General features: G+C 42.5%; 1 long non-coding RNA gene across 1 annotated transcript in view; it reads right to left on the bottom strand.

Annotated features, from left to right (window-relative positions):
* LOC307191524 overlaps positions 1 to 17,616 on the bottom strand; it is a 63,242-nt gene that overhangs the window by 11,520 nt on the left and 34,106 nt on the right. Inside the window, exons 2-3 of the long non-coding RNA XR_013829795.1 lie at positions 3,956 to 4,738; positions 1,387 to 1,496 (exon numbers count right to left, since the gene is read on the bottom strand). This is a non-coding gene — a long non-coding RNA (uncharacterized lncRNA). The remainder of the gene's footprint in view (positions 1 to 1,386; positions 1,497 to 3,955; positions 4,739 to 17,616) is intronic.

Raw genomic sequence — 17,616 nt, 5'->3', positions numbered from 1 at the left:
CACATTAGAGCTGCAGGCCCAGGGAGGCCGGCCCACCTGTGTCAAATTCAAATCAACTAGAGCTGCACATAAGCTAGATGTGGATAAGGGCCCCATTTATTTCTGTCTTGTTGGATGGCCTGAACTACCAATGCTGCCTTGTTAGATGCCAACTCTCTGTCACCCAGTGCGGAAGCATGGTGTCCCCACGCACTCCCTCAGGGCTCTTAAGTCACCAATCGTGGCTTTTCCTTCTATTCTTGGCCTTCATGATGTGGGCTCTCCTAAAGAGGTTTAACTTCCTTTGAATGTGAGGTCTGCATACCTGGGCATGGTCCGGTTGCTTGGATTTTTCAGGAATAGGTTGCTGTATTCTGGAAAGGAGCATATCCTAGAGCAGATTCTGGATTTCAAAGTTTTTAGACCATGACTCAGTATGAGAAACCCATTTTATGTGGAAACTCACACCTGTATAAATATGCCCAGTGAACAAACAAATATATCCATCATATCTCTGCCCGGTGATATTTTCTATTCTATTTCATCAAAAAGAGTCTTTAGGTGCAAAATCCAGGCAGATCTAGAGTCTCTGTCAAAAATCTGATGGAAGCTGTAGCTCTAACCTGCATTATTTGCAAATGATTTCGGGGTCCACAATCTCCCCAAACCGTCTATGGATCACAGATGATGCAGTTTCTCGCTTGCACTCAAGAAAGCTCTCACCACACTTCTAGTGAAGCAGGGCAGCACTGGGGTAGGCCTCTCCGAGCTAGACGTGGAATATCAGTATGCTGCTCCCCCAATACACCTTCAGAATATCTGGGGCAAGGTGGGGCTCTCAGCCTTAGGAAGAGTAGTGGAAAAGCTTCTCAAATGATTTCTACCTGAACTGGGAGCGGGGTATAAACCTCCTTATAAAATCACTGCAGTTGGAAGCCGGCTTAGTATTTTAAGGGGAGACAAAGCTGAGACTCCTTCTGCTATTAATAACAAAGTACTACCAGTACATCCCACAAGCAACAGTGTGTGGTCACACCACGGCCAAAAAGCTGGTTCCACCTGCCCTGGCTCTACCTCCCCGTGGGCCTTCAAACCCGCCTCCCAGCCACCGGCCTCGCCTTTCCTCATGCCATTCCCTTTCCCACCTGCATTTCCTCCCTTTCTTTCTGAATGGTTCTCACCTTCCCAGATTTTTCCCGTGCCGTCTGTGCTGGGTAACTCCCAGATTGCATGACTGATAGCAGATACATGCTTCTTAACTTCAAATGAATGGACAAAAAGACTAGGTCTTGCTCTTTTTTTTTTTTTTTTGGATTTACCGCCGCACCCTCGAAACAGCAAATGCTCAATGAGACTTTCCCCCTACAAGCCCAGACACTGAGGTTGGCACCCATGCCTTCAGCTTACCTGCTCACTGGTGCCCAGAGGCGATCTGGCAAATGGTCATCAGCACATATTTGGGCGCTGGGTAGTGTGGTTCAAGTTTCAGCTCTACATACACGAACACAGAAAGTTCTCTAAAAAATATTCAGGGTTGAGGGGGAGAAACAGCTATAGGGCAGTGTGTTTACTCTTCTACCCTGTATGAGTGAAAGATCATGTGCGCACACGTTTGTTAATGTATGAAATTTCTTTGGATGAATCCAAAAGAAACTAAGTAGCAGCAGTTTCCTCCATTGGGGGAGGGAGGAAAGGAGATTTGCTTATTTTTCGCTATATACCTTATAGTTACACACGCATGTACTGCTAAGTCAAAAAGTTTAAATTAAAAAATTTCTGGTTTTGCTGCTTAGGGGTGTGACTTTTAGAAAGTTGTTTGATTTTCCTAATTTTCATTTTCTTCATCTGTAAAATGTAGCCAAGACAGCCTACCTAAATGGATTGCATGGGTTAAATATGACAATGCATACAAAATACTCAGCAGACGGCCTGGCACATTTCTCGTTAGAATTCACGAAATGGTTAACTGACCCAGGTCTTTAGAATTCTGTTCCATGCTCTCCTATTTTAACCCAAAGCCTGGAAGTCTGGAAAGTTAAGGCCATTCCACCTCCATTGCAGTGTTTGGTGGTTCTTACGAGGTCAGCATCTGGTGGAGGGCAGTGTAACCCATCCGCCTGCATCAGGGGCTGACCCTCTCTTCATTTCGCCCCCTCAATAAGTCTCCTGTTTCCCTTTTTACACTCAAGTACTCTCAGCTTTTTTCCTTCCAACATTTGTTCTTTAATACTTCACATACGCCTCAGGTGACACCAATGAGCATCTTAAAAAACTGGAAATTCTTGAATTGAAGCAATGAGCTTCTACCCCAAGGTGCCTAACTTCCAGCTGGTTGCTTCTGCCAAGATGAGAGAGCTCTTTAAGCAGTGATTCATTTCAGCTCACGTTGCCTGAGTCGGTGTAACTTTGTTAGAATTATTTGTGCGTCATATCACTTTTCTGCCTTAATTAACTTTTTCTGTTAAAGTGATTATAAGATGATTTATTTGCTTTTACTTAAGTAATGGGAAATAAGTAGAAGGTTGAATTTCTAGGGGTTAGCTGTTGGTGCAAAATGACTGTCAACTACTGTTATGCAATTGCTTTTCCTGAAATCTTTTGGTAGTGGCGGCTATACCGAATTGAATGACTTTCCAGAACCTTGTTCAAGAACAAGATGTATTCTAAACCTGGAATGGAGGACAGGGAGGCGTGGAAGAATACTATTATGTGCCAGTGTCTAATCACATTAAAACAAAAGTAGCTAACATTTATTGAATGCTTACCATACACCACACTCTGGGCTAAGCACTTAGTTTGGTTCTTACCCTCACTCTCCAAGAATTGGTCCCCAGTTTTCAGAAAAGGAAAGTAAATGACTTGCCTGAGAATTTACTCAGTGTCAGTGAATCCACCTGGACCACTGGCCACAGAGCTCATGCCCTTAACCATGATCTAGATCAGGGATCCAAAACCCTTTTCTGTAAAGGGCTAGACAGTAAATATATTAGGTTTTGAGAATGGAAAGTATGCAAACAAATGAGAGTGTCTGTATTCCAATAAAACTTTATGCGTAGTGAAATCTGAAATTCATATAATTTTTATGTGTCATGAAGCATTCTTCTTCTTTTGATTTTATCCCCCATCATTAAAAAATGAAAAAAAACATTCTTAGCTCATAGGGGCAAAACAGGTGTTGAACCAGATTTGGCCTGTGGGCCATAGTTTACCAACCCCTGTTTTAGATCATTGAAAACAGACCAGTTGCGGGAGAATCTCTGTAAGAGGCTTGCTCAGCCTATTCCAGAGCCTTCTGGACTTTAGCTAGGGCCTCAAATGAAGAGACGGGAGAAATGTGGCCTCCCCCGTCTGCCCTAATTTCTCACACTTGCAGTTCCTTTTCATCACCTGTCACCCGAACCCGTTCTTTCAGCTCCGAGCTCCCCGCTCTCCTGGGCTGCCCAGAGCCTCTCTTGGGTGCCCCACTTAGATCACACCTCTGTAGGCAGTTTTCCTTCCTCCCTCTCCCCCAGCCTCCCATTTCCTCAGAGAACTGACATAGCTAAAATGCTTTTTAAAAATTGGCGTTAATGTATTTTCATCTTATAGGAAGCTTCTGGACAGGGCGATTCAAAGATATGACTTTATGAAGCATTTATCTGGGGCAGATGAGTGAGGTGGACTGAAAGTGGGGGAGGAAACTACTCATATTACCTTAAAATCATACCTGGACAGACCCATAGGTGAGGCTGGTCCTGACCAGAGAACCTAGGGCTTCCTTAAGGTCCCTGGACTAAGCTTGGATGTGGGTGATGAGCTACTGGAGGCGTGCTGTGAGAAACCTCAGGGGCTCTTTACCAGACAGACTGAAGAGGACAACTTGGTACAGAACTAACAATTAAGGACTGATGAGCTGAGGGCTAGATGTAGGAGGTGGTGACTTCCTGGGCCCACTTAGGCAGATTTTCCAGAGGTAACAACCACTCCAGGCACTTACCTCGGCATCCATGCAGCCCATGGGAAAATGCTGCAACAGCTCCACTGTTCTTTTAGTTCCATCTGGTGGTTCTCAAGTACTGTATGCGGTGGAGGCTGTCTGAAACCCTGGACACAGCAGAGGAGGACAATGCCCATCTTCTAAAAGGGGCACGTGCTTCCTGGGTTGTTTTACATTTCCTGAACTTTCCTACATCTTGTGGTTGTTTTCTCCCTCCTACCCACCTCCTCTCCAAATAGAAACTACTGACACTTAATCTTGTGTTAATTACAAATATGTTTCTGAGCCTACCAGACCATCCATGTCTGGATGTTTCCTCTTTTAGCCCATGCCAACCTCACCAAGCATAAATACAGGTCCTTGTCATTAGCCTTCCTGGGAAGGCGGTAGGATACATGACTCCTTTTGTTATGGGTCCAGCTAAGACTAGACCTGTCCAGGGCGCTTTGTGTGTGTGTGTGTGTGTGTGTGTGTGTTAGTAACTGCAGCAGGGGAAGGACAGTATTTGGCAGGCCCATGTTTAAGGAATAGCAAGATAGGGAAAAAATGCCTGACCATTAACCTCACAGAGGCAGAATTTTCCCAGGAAAATACCTTTCTTTGCAATACGCTGTTTTGTTTTTTTGGTTTTTTTTCCTTTCTTTTTTGGGGCTAGATAAATGTCTGTGTGTATTTTTGGACCTGGAATGCACTGTTGTATTTTAATTTTCTTAGATATTTTTTGCTGTCTTCAGGGTAGGTCAGTTTGCAGACAGACTTTTACAGTCCCAGAAATATCCTTTCCTGGGGAGGAAAAAAAGTAAAATGAATAGTTAATCTGTGATATTATTTGACATTTCCATATAGCTTCAGAAAGGAAATGTGTATAGAAAATATCTGTCTTTGACCCTTCCTCCCCCCACGCCCCTCAAGTCTGGCTTTCGGATGTAGCCTATAATATCTTTATACTGACACACTGAGTTCAAAACTCATCAATATTTGAACAACATTCCAAAGCGGATGGTATGTGGGAAGTATTATATTTGGCTTCTATGTCAGCCTCTGAAGTGTTGATTTAGGATGGATTGATTAATTCAGAATGTTAAGGTTAGAATGAAATTTTGGGTGGCTCCGAGTTCAGAGCTCTATATATAGAATTTTTTTGCAGCTGAACAGTTTGCTCCACTCACCCATGCTGCTTTTTAAAGACCTGTGCTCTTTTAGTACACCCACAGATTTGAATTTCTGTTCTTGTTTGAACAGAGGAAGAGAGCAGTGAATACACAGGCAAGATAAAGCACAAGGGCGGACAACCCACTTACACGACTCCATTTTCAGACGTTCCAAATTCTAAAAGAATTTCTGAAAGAGGGATGGGTATTATTTAAATTTATCTTTCAATATAGTTTTCTACACGATCAGTCTACAGACAGCAATGTTGCATGGTGATGTCCCTTACATATCTGGGATGATGATTAGAGCTAATAAGGTGTGTGGTAATAACGAATACCATTTATTGGGCATCTACCACATAACAAGAAGCTATACACGTATTTCTCTTTAGTCCTCACAATAACTTTACCAGGTGGCACCTGAGGCTAAGAGCGATTACGTCACTTGCCCCAAAACACACAGCTAGTGAGTAGCAGAGCAGCATTTGTACCCAGGTCTGGCGGACTGCAGCCTGGCGGTGCTGTTTCAACCTCATTGCCGGGCGCCACCTGATCCTGCTGGCACAACGCATGCGCCAGGGGGAGCGTCGGCCCTCCTTTGTCTGCAGCGACTGGTCTGCGCCCCGCGGTCTGAACCAGCCCGGCTTTGTTTTCTTGGCCGTTGTGTTGTTTGCGAGCCCTTTACTCTCTGAATGGTATCTTCAGCGCACAGTTAAGAGACATTTAATGTTATCGCAGTGTATGTTCACAATCTTGTGACATGAAATGGTTCTTGGGGTTAAAACACAAAAGCTGGCTCACAGAGCAGCAGAACTGCTGGCAAGGAGTAACATTTAATAAATTGTTACAGAAACACCTGGTAGCATAATGAGTTATGTGAGATTAAAGAACCAAATAGGTGGATCTGGGTAATGTAAAGACTTATGGGCTGTAGAAACAACAGTAAAATGGTGATAGCACAAGCCCCTGAGGCTGATCTCTTGCATCCGATTATTATTTTACAATGCATTCTTTGAGATCCCGTTCCTATTTTTAATAATGCCTTACTCTATTAGAAAACAATCCTTCTTCTATCAAACATAATTTATTTTAAATTGCTTTTAAGAATAACTGGGAAGGAATACTGTTTCAGAGAATAGTTTACAGAAATCTCTACCATGACAGTTGCTTGTTAATAACCGCTATTCGGGAACTTGGGGGCACTCCGTTAGAGCTTGTAAGTTACCCAGGGTCTCGAATTAGAATCCTAAACAAGTGCACTGCTGATTTAAAGTGAGCTGTGAGAAACGAAGACGTAGGAAGAAGGAATTTTGAATTTGCTTGGTCATTTTATTTTCAAAAATAAATTAAAATGATAAAGCATCACTTTTTATCTTGTTACCTAGCTTTGTGTTTGACACCTATCTACATTTCCTAAATACTGTAAAAAAAAAAAAAAAGGCAGCATCCTAAATACTGTTAAGTTTAAGACTTCCTCCCTCCCTCACCTTCCTCTCTTCCTTCCTTCCTTCCCCCCCCCCTTTCCTTCTCTTCTCCCTGGTGGGAATGAGACAAGCACTTTAAAAAAAATATTAATCTTTTTATTTGTTTACAGATGTCATCTGAAGCGAAGCTTCCATACTTTTCTTCCTTTATGTTAAAAAATAAAATGTTTATCTGGAAGCCAGTCTTATTGAAGACTAAAAGATAGACATACCTTAGTTATAAGGCATTTTTATAGAGACTCTGATAGCAAATGAATTGAGAGAAATGCTATTTGATGCACCGTGGAAATGTAATGTTATTGTCTTCCTGTCAATGTAACCTGGAGTGATATATAGCCACCTCTCCCTGACATGAGAGATTAATGAAATGACTCTAATTTTGGCAACACTTGCACACTGAGAGTGGGTAACATAACTCTAAGTTGATTTGTGTAAAGGGTGGAGCTGACTTTAAACAGCACATCATAGCATCTAGTCATTTTGGTGACATTCAAACTGCTATTTCAGCCCTATTCAAGGAAGGCTGTCCAAAACCCCTCTGCCTCTTTTGTGTCTGTACCACGATGACACTGTGACTCTAGCTGAACTCTCATCTACTATCAGATGATATGCCCCTTCAATGATTGTGTTTGCCAGTTAATAAAGTTACTTGGTGCTATGATCTATCTTTAAAAGAACAAATGTATACTGTGTTTTTAAAGATTCAACCATTTTTTGGTTGTGGTTTACCCCCACTTCTTTTAATTATTTATATTACCTAAGGTGCAAGGGCTTCTCCTTTTGTAGCCCATGGGACCCGCAAGGTGATTTGTTTCTGTGGCAGCTAAGAGAACGGGCTTTGGAGGAAGACTGACTGGGTTCAAATCCTCCCCCAGCACCACCTCATAGGGGTGTCCCAGTGATTAAACGAGGCACTGTGTGCTGCAAAACACAGTGCCTGGCACAGAGTAAAATTATTTTTATTGGTTTGTTTTTTTAAACAAAACCTTCTGAATGTTTTGGTTCAGTGCTTTTCTCTAAACACCCTATATTAACAGAGAGCATCGATCATCAGTGACCACTAACATCACAGAAAAAGACAACCAGATACCATGACGATTCTGATGGAAGTACATGACACGTCTAATAAAGTGGTCTTGTCAAAAAATCAAATCTGAATCTAATCAGGCTCGATCTAACCACCACTTCTTAGAAAATAATAGGGCACAGAGGGCAAAACCCAGAATGTGGGAAACTCTAGGACAAATGACTCTGTGTCTTCAATAAGTGAATGGCCAGGAAAATTAAGGTGGGGAGACAGGGACCTATGGACTAAAGAAGACACAAGAGCCATGGCAACCAACTGCAACATATGGACCTTATTTGGACAATTCGAACAAACTGTAAAAAGCACTTAGGAGACAACTGGGAAAAATGAACACTGAGGGGATATTTGATGAAATTAAATAATTATTGTTAATGTTTCAGTGGTGATAATGGTTTTGGATTTGTGGGTTTTTTAAAGTTTATTTTTAGAAATGTGTACTTAAGTATTTTAGAGACATGCACATAAGTATTTAGTTAAAATTTGTGGGTGAAATGATATGATGTCTGATTACAGATGAAACAAAAGTAGCCCTGAGTCAGTAATTATTGAAACTCCATGATGGGTAGGTAGGGATATTTAATAATGCTTTCTTTACTCTTATGTATGTTACCATTTCCTTGAGAAGAATTAAAAATAAATCAAAAGAAAGCAAAACAATCTCAACCACGGAAAGCAAAAATTCTGTGATAATTTAGTCGGTACTTGATCCAGAGTAACAAACCTCCAGCATCCCAGAATCCTTGGGGCTGTGATACTTTCTACCCAAATCATGGTGCCCGTTTCTAGGTCATTGATTACAAGAGGCTTCCTTACTCAGGTGGGTGATTTTCTCCCAACATGGTTTACTATCCTGAACAGAATTTGAGAAAATGGCTGTTTCAGGTTGGTTTCAGTCACCTGCCTCTGAGGTCAAATACTGCTATCAGTTGACAGTTGCTATTTGGCTCAAAGTACTTGAGGTCATGGTCATTCCATTATCTTTCTAAGACTGCAGTTTTTGAATCTGACTTGACTGGATATCAGGTGCTCGGTTGGCCATCTTTTTATAGAGGACATCAATATCAAGTGGTACAGAAAAGCTTTCCCAAACCATGATTGCCTTATTAATGAACTCGTAAAACTGACCAGGAAAATGTTAGGGAGTCTGTTAATGTAGTAATTAGGAAATAAATCTAAAACCTACCTTTGTTGGATAAGTAGGCTTTGAAAAAAGGAGTGGTGATGAAGTTCCAAGAAACAAATGCACCTTACTATTTAATTTGCTCTTCTCTCTCTTGACCTATACTTTTTGCTCCACGACAATGTCTCCAGTTAGCAACTAAAAATATTTCTCTTTTCTGAGTGAGAATAGCCATAATTTGACAGCCTGGGTTCCTTTTGCTGTTATTTTCCTATCTTAGAGAAACTGGGCATAAGATTCCAAGGTTATTAGAAGAAATCCAGAGCTAAAAGATTACATTTTTTTAATTTAAAAATATCAATTCATTTGGCATAAATAAGATCCTGTCTTTATGCCATCACATTTAATCAAGATGGGCAACGTGAGTCTTTCAGAAATAATAATCAGTTTATCAGGATCCTGGACCAAAACATTTACTGTTTAAATAAAAGAAAAATACTTATTAAAAATCAGTATATTGGGAAATTCTGATTAGTTATTAAAAATCCATGGCCACATTAAAAGTTGAAAAGAATTATACTTGATCAGTAAATTGTACAAACATTATATCAGAGAAAGAGTGGTGTGAGTACAGTTGTTATAATCTGTTAAAAATTCCTCATTTTTTAAAAAATATATTTTATTTATTTATTTATTTTTGGCTGTATTGGGTATTCGTTGTTGCGTGGGCTTTCTCTAGTTGCAGCGAGCAGGGGCTACTCTTCGTTGTGGTGTGCGGCCTTCTCATTGCGGTGGCTTCTCGTTGTGGAGCACAGGCTCTAGGTGTGCGGGCTTCAGTACTTGTGGCACACGGGCTCAGTAGTTGTGGCTCATGGGCTCTAGAGTGCAGGCTCAGTAGTTGTGGTACACGGGCTTAGCTGCTCCGTGGCATGTGGGATCTTCCCGGACCAGGGCTGGAACCCGTGTCCCCTGCATTGGCAGGAGAATTCCCAACCACTGCACCACCAGGGAAGCCCAAAAATTCCATATTTTTAATGAAGGATATTAAATTTCAACATGAGGTTGGACTTTAAGAGTTTCTGATCCCTGCCAGCTTTGGAAGTTTCTAGATCTGCAGAACATTGCGTCACTCTCCTCCACAAAGCTTGACTATACATGTGTTCCTGGTTCCTGATAGCAAATCAACTGCATGTTGGTCATTTTCTCCACCTCCTTTCAGTGGTCTCAGGGCCAGAGTGGTCACACATCTGGATGGACTAGGAGTCTCCTTTCTCTGTTTGTCTAATTCTTCTACATTCTGCAAGAGCTGGTTTCAATGCTCTTTATTCTGTGAAGTTTTCTACTTTGCTACCCCACACTTCCCACCTCCCCAGCTGAATTATACTCCTCCTCAGCACTTAATCTGTTGTGTAAACACTGCAGAGTTTAGATAATCCCCAAACTCAGCCCTGAGCTCCCCCCAGGTTGGGTTGCTCCTCTTGGTTACTCGAAGGGCCCCCATGGATATTTATTGAATGAAGGTGTTTCCTGTTTTGCTTTGGCCTCCATTTTGTCTTTTTTTAAAAAAATAAATTTATTTATTTATATTTGGCCGCACTGGGTCTTCGTTGCTGTGCGCGGGCTTTCTCTAGTTGCGGTGAGCGGGGGCTACTCTTCGTTGCGGTGCAGGGGCTTCTCATTGTGGTGGCTTCTCTTGTGGCGGAGCATGGGCTCTAGGCACGCAGGCTTCAGTAGTTGCGGCGCACGGGCTTAGTTGCTCCGTGACATGTGGGATCTTCCCGGACCAGGGCTCGAACCCGTGTCCCCTGCATTGACAGGCAGATTCTTAACCACTGCGCCACCAGGGAAGCCCCCATTTTGTCTTCTGAGCCTCCTTTTCTATTTGCATTTATAGGTTGCCCTTTGCTTCACACAGGGCATTCCTTTCAGCTACCCCCTTTAGCACCTCATACCCACCCTGAGAAGTGGATATAGAAGCTGTAGCCCTGAGTTTACAGAGGTGGACAGTTTACCCAAGGTCCAACATCAATTTGTGGAAGAAATATGACTGCTACTCAGGACTCTGTGTTCTCCTAGGATAGGTGTTCAGTTTTATTTTGTTTTTTGTTTGTACCAAGCAGCTGTGAAAATAATTTAAATATGAATAATATTTCTTACATATTCCCCACTCCTGAGAGAGAAGACTCGAACCATTGTGCATTCCTCCAGAGCAATCGCTTGGCTGACTTTGGAGCTGTGTACAAAGCCTCGGAGAAGCACTGGACCTCAACTCTCTCCACAGGCTCCTGGGGCTCCTGGAAGGGGAAGTAACCTGAGATGTGGCTGAATCACCTCTGAGCCCTCAGAGTTTTCAAGTAAGAGTAAGATTCACAATGGAGAAAGGAGACTACATCACAGTCCCTTGCATACCTCTTTCTGATTGTAGAACTCTGGAGTCATGAGTATTTTCACTAAAGTGTGTCAATAAAATAGGACAAACTCCATCTCACAAGTTTGGCTGCTGCTACCTGAACAATGTAGCCGAGTTCCTTACAAAAGAGAGAATCAGTCAGGCTGGGCAGTCACTGAGTCAGGTCTGAAATCACCGGCCTGCCTTGCCTTCTGGGGGACCGACCTGACTGATGTTTTGGGGCTGAAGTTAGACACACTGCCTATGAACACACTCCTCTTCAGCTATGAAGAATCAGAGCAAGGACTCCCTGTGGAAATCGCACATGACTCTGCGTCCCAGTTTATGATAATCATGTAATAAAAACTGCTATGCAGCTTGCTTCCAACACTGCATTTACAAAAATTACATATTTCATATAATCAGGCCTGTCTCTTACTTAATCATCCCACACATCATATAAATCTTTAAAGTGGACAGGTCTATAAATCACTAGCATTTTTCATTTACCACTTATTCTAAGCCAGGCAGTTTCTTATTTAAATTGCCATATGAATAAATCTAATAATCCTTATTCACTTACATCATCTCAAACTTTAAATCTTATTCCAGCTGAGGTCATAAGTGAAATCAGTATTGAGGGCAAAACTAGCAGCTGTAACAACTATAATAGCTTGCCAAATTATATTAAAGGGCCCAAATAACATTAAAAAAATGAGGAAGAACTGAATTACATTATTAAAGTGTGATCTGCTGAATCAGGCAAATGCAGGGCCTAAACAGAGCTCCTGCATGGGGTGTAGCTTCTGTGCAGGGCTTGTACCAGTTGGAAGAGAGATACTTGCCCGAACCCTCTCATTTGCACACCCTGATTAAGATCTAGATCACAATTTCTCAACCTTGGCACTATTGACATTGTGGGTCATGCAAGTCTTTCTTGTGGGAGTCTGTCCTGTGCATAGCAGGACGTTTAACAGCATCCCTGGTCTCTGCCCACTAGATGCCAGTAGCACTCCCTACCCCCAGTTGTAATGATCAAAAATTTCTCCAGACATTCTCAAATTTCCCCTGTGGGAAAAATCATCCTTATTGATAACTACTGGCCTTGATGATCCGACAGGATTGAATTGGGGCCTCTCCCAGGGAGAACCCAGGGATGTTCTGAGGACTCTGGGTTTCATAGGGAGACATGCTCCACACCATACCACTTTCCTTAACATTGGTGCTGCCAACTTTGGTGCATGAGCAGTGAGTCCAGTACAGTTCTCAGATTAATGGGAGGAGGATCAGGGAGAGGGGCCAGTGAAGCAAGAAGCACAACAAGGAGAGTAGGGAGAACAGTCAGTGACAGGACAACTCTCGAACTCAGGCAAAACGTCTCCCATGTTGGGGCAGACCCTTTCCTCACCTTTCCCATCGAATTAGCAGCCTGCATCTCTAGCCTTCATGAGAACTCAAGGGCATCACAGACCTGACATTCACAGCATCTATATCAGCATGGCTGTGGGATACAAATTACTTTTGTATGCATCTTAAATGGTTCAGAAAGGTCATGTGATTTTGTAGCGATCAAAGGAAAATGGTGAATGTTTGTCAAGGGGACTTTCAAATCTGAATAATTGGTTCACGAGAAACTTAGCATTATCAGGCATGCACAAATGCTGAGAATGAGGAATCTGGTTTCCTCTCCTCTTATGGTTGGCAGATTGTACCTTATGATAGCTGGCAGAGATGCCGATAGTTCAACTCCAAGCACTGGAAGGAACTGGCTGCAATTCGTTTTCCCAGAAAGGTTCTGCCAGGTCTTTGACAGATTAAGGAGTTATACCCCATATAAATCATTCTTGCTCTGCCATCTTAAATGCACACGCTTTTCTAGAAGGGCATCCATCCTGTATCACCCAAGCCTAAATAAAGCAAATAATGCCATTACAATTTGGAGATGAAACCCACTGACAGCTCGATGTAACAGAGTGCTGGCCCAGGGGCTCGGTGTGGGGGGATTTGTAATTATGGGTTGGCAGTACCTCATGCCTAACTAGTGGGAACAGTGATATCACTTATAATGGGGACCAAAAAGAAAGAACCAGGAAACAATATCAGAATGAAATCTATTGTGTTCAGGAACTCTCCTTTTTGAGAGGTTTTTGATTAGCATTGAGAAGGGCAAAGCCATTCCACTGTCTTAAACCTATGGTGACTTCTGAGTCATTGAGTCGTCAAGCCCATCCACTTTGTATAGGAAAGAGGTTATTAATTTAGCTCAATTTTACCTGTAATTTTGGGAACCTCACTCCATCTTTCCCTTTATTTCTCTGTATAAAATAACATTTTCATTCGTGCTCTTTTAGAGATGAATTTAAAGCTCTCAGCGATTTCATTTAGTCATTGTATGGAAGATACAGATTATACCTTCTACCTACTTAAAATGCTCCAGGATGCCTGATATTTAAGATGGCTTTATTACTTCAAACACGAAGAGGATGAATCTTCCCCACAGCCTATTTTCTACATGTCCCACAGTAGATGGAGACAGGATGAGATGGCGGGGAGCATCAGATGCTTCCTTGGTGGAGTTGGGCCCCTTTGCCGTGGTCAAGTCACTATCTCAATCTCTGCCTTATCTTTCTACTAACAACGTATATTGGCAGTACTTGGCGTTGCTGTTTTCAGAGGGGTCTCTACATCTTAGTGAAACATGCTAATGTGTTTTCCGAGTTCCAGCACTGATATTCTGTGATGCCAAGGCCTGGAATAAAAAGGAAGAGGTAGAGAGACAAGATTCCTTGGCCTCTAATTAGCACCATCCATGGGCTCTGCTCGTTATCAGGACATGAACCCCTTCATCCAAGGCTCCATGTCAGCAGTGTGGGGAGCATGTGTTATTCGAGAAAACTCTCCTTTAAAATAAACTTCTAACAGTAACACCACTGCCTTTTTAGGAAAGTATCAAATACTTTAAAATCAGACATGCAGCCAGCTGTATAAACAGTACATTGACTTACCCTCTTATCAGGGAAGATGATTGAGCTGATGCCTATTTTATTGACAGATCATTTTGTGTCTCATGTAAGAATGTTTTGCATTTTTAATGACCCCTTTATTCTAGGAAAGTAAAAACATTTATAAGCCAATATCGGCCTGTTTTTCTCCATAAACATTGATGTCTGAGGGGATGATACTCATGTTCTGACGTTGGCACTTGAACCATCATGGTGGGATAACACCCACTAGAAGATTTCACTCCGGAGGCCCAAATTATCTGTCATGGCTTAAAAAATGGGCTACTTGCTGTGGGCGGAAGAATCTGTATCTTTTCTATTACCCATGCCTAGTCCAAGGCCTATAATATATAATAACAACGATAACTTTCATTAAGCACTGTTACATACCAGGCACAGTGCTACATACTTTACTTATATCTCATTTAAATCTCACAGCAGCTCCATGAGGTCCTGAGCTGGTTGCTGGCCTCTTTGCTGCTCCCAGATCCAGTCTCTGCCCTTTTCCTGCTCTGCTCTGTGTCACATTTCTCAGGCTCCTTGGCTTCTTGGGTTCAGCCAATTAGAGGCAATGGTAAAGGCTGATGGGCAGGAAGGGACAAGAAGTGAGGGAATTTCTCCTTTCTTGCTCTGACGCAGGTGGTGGCTCTGGAAACAGCTGGGTCTCCTCCATGGATCCAGCTCCCTCTAGCCCTGGCTTCTGAGCTGGTATCACTACCTGCTCTGACACCTATGAGGGGGAGACAGTAGCTTCCTGACGCAGCTAATCTCTGGGTTGCCTCCCCCTCCTATTTGGCCTCTTAGCCCTTCCACCATCCAGGTAATCAATTCTCCATGGGAAGTGCCCTCTCTTTGAAGTTCCTGGAGTGGGTTTTCTCTCCTGACCGGGACCTGACAGAGGCAAATACCATAGTACCCACTCTCTCCATATAAGGAAAACAAGGCTCAGAGGCATTAAGAAACATACCTAAGTCTGGTCATTTAGCCCATGCCTCTTAACCACGAGACAGTCCTGCCTCAATGTGCAAATGAAAAGTTATCGGGTGATTAACCTATCTGCTTGAACTTGGGCTTATGGGGCTAAGAAAACATCAATTACACCCAGATCAGGTCAATCGAGAAGACCTCTGTTCTAGCGCTATTTATTTCTTCCTCTAGTAAGTTGTGTGATTTTGGAGATATTCCTTAACCATCATAAAGCTGCCTTGATCATCTCACAGAATGATTCTAATATAAAATATAAGGCAAACAGGAAGTGAGACAGCAATTTGGATTCTTCCAAGGAACTGTGTCCTGCGGGCTGGATCTTAACCGTGTTATAAAGTTTATATGGTACCTGTATAAAAGATGCTGCATATCTCATCTTGGTTCAACCAGAAGTTCAACAAATATTTCTGAGTGCCTGCCACATCCCAGGCACTATTCTAGGCTCTTGGGGTTTAGCTGTGAACTAAACAGACAAAAACCGCTGCCCTCAAATACGGTCCACTTTCTGTTTTGTTTTGTTTTAAACACCCACATGTTAACAGTACTGTTCCTTAGAACCTCAATGCTGAGGTGTAGTCTTAGACACCAATCGCACTTAAAAACACATCATAGGGTTTTGTCCAAGAGCATTCTCTCTAAAGAGTATAAAAACCAGATAATACTGGATGTACCTGTGGGTTGAAAGGGGGAAGAAGGTGGAACGTTCGTCCTTCCAGGGGGTGGTACAATGAAGAGGTTAAAAGCATGGGCCCTGGAGTCAAACTGTCTAGGTTCAAATATCTGAGGTACCACGTACCAGCTGTGTCACCTTGGGCAACTCACTTAACTTCTCCAGATCTAGTCTCCTCATCTGAAAGATGGAAATGGTAATACTAGTAAACCTAATGCATGGGGCTATCAAGAAGATTAAACAATAATACATGTAAAGTCCTCAGAATGGTGAGAACCGCTAACATGTATTATTTTTACTTCGTGAAATTAATCGGAATAGAAAATTTCATGGAGGTCCCTCAGGCCATGTATTGAAGCTTTAAACAGACTAGTTCCATTAAAGTGGAACACTGCTTGTGTTTCTTAAAATCTTACCATTTGGATTCCTTTCTTCTCATTATTAGAAAATGTCCCTGTTTTTCTTTTCCTGTAATTCTCATATCCTCTGTGCAGAATAATTCCCCTTCTTCTGAGGTACTGGCACCAATAAATATGCTTTTTTTTTATAAGAGCCTAGGCATTTGGGACCCCACTAATAAGGTCTCATTGTAATTTAACTCAGTCCAAAGGGTTTTTATTAAGTATCTACGAAGGGCAACTGGATCGCTGAGAGAGCTATAGGGACTGATGTACACTGAGGTGATAGGAAGGGGCCCAATTTAGTCAGGATTTACATGCAGGCAAGCTGTCTTTGGCAGCCTTTATAATCTACATTTGCTGGTTATTTTGTTTACTTTATTCGTAATTCACCTTCACCAGTTTTTCATTCATTCATTCAGTCAACACCTACTATGTGTTTAAGCATCTCGCTGGGTTCTCGGGGGTACAGTGGGGAGCAAACAGGCTCGATCGCAGCCTTTCGCAGCATCTCTGAGGTTGGACAGTGTACCCAGTTGTGTGAAAGCACATTCTCTTACATAAGAAGGGTAATTTACTCTCCTAGCCCCCACCCCCATTGTTTTCTGGGAAGACCCACTAGGCTCACGGAGAGATCTCTCAGCCCTAGGAAGTCTAGTGGAACAGCCCGATACGAGAAGGAACTTTGCAAGGCGTAACATCGACAGTGTCTCAGGATTCTCAGAGGTTCTTCTTTCTTGGGAGCAGCAGGAAGGGCTTTTGCACCCCATCCATGTTCCCCAGCTATGAAGAGAATGAGGGTGACTTTCGAAGATCACTGTATTCCTGACGGTGGATGAGGGCAGGGAAGTCTTTCAGCAGTTGCTGAAGCCAGATTAGTGCTGGCGGGTTGGGGAGTGGTATCCCTCTGTGTGTGGGAATCCAATGCGATACATTAATCTCCTTGGGGGACAAATGAAATTAATCCTCTCTCCAGATGGCAGCAAAGTGACAAGGGTGTGGAGATGAAAAGAGATTGTGAGGTTGTACGTGTGACAGCACCATCAATCGGGTTATGAAACCCAGCACTTTGTTCTCACCAAAGGCAAATGGTACCATCTCATTTTTGCAAGTTGGATGGGTTTGGGGTTCTGGAGAAAAGCCCATTCCTACTAACTTTCCTCAGATTTAACTCCTTTAAATTTCAGAATTTCTCTTTATTAGAAACTATTTTCATTCATCTGTTAAATACTATTTACATACTGATTTCCTTGTGTCCAACTCTTCCTTTTTTAATTTTTACTGGCTTTCATAATACAGTGCAGCTGTTGGGTTCCCAGGGAAGCAGACTGTGAGATGGAGAGCAGCTTGTGGGAAGTTTACTGGGGGTGCTC

The sequence above is a fragment of the Stenella coeruleoalba genome (assembly GCF_951394435.1).
Source record: "Stenella coeruleoalba genome assembly, chromosome: 9".
Lineage (NCBI taxonomy): Eukaryota > Metazoa > Chordata > Mammalia > Artiodactyla > Delphinidae > Stenella > Stenella coeruleoalba.
This window is presented reverse-complemented; position numbering and strand designations above follow the sequence as displayed.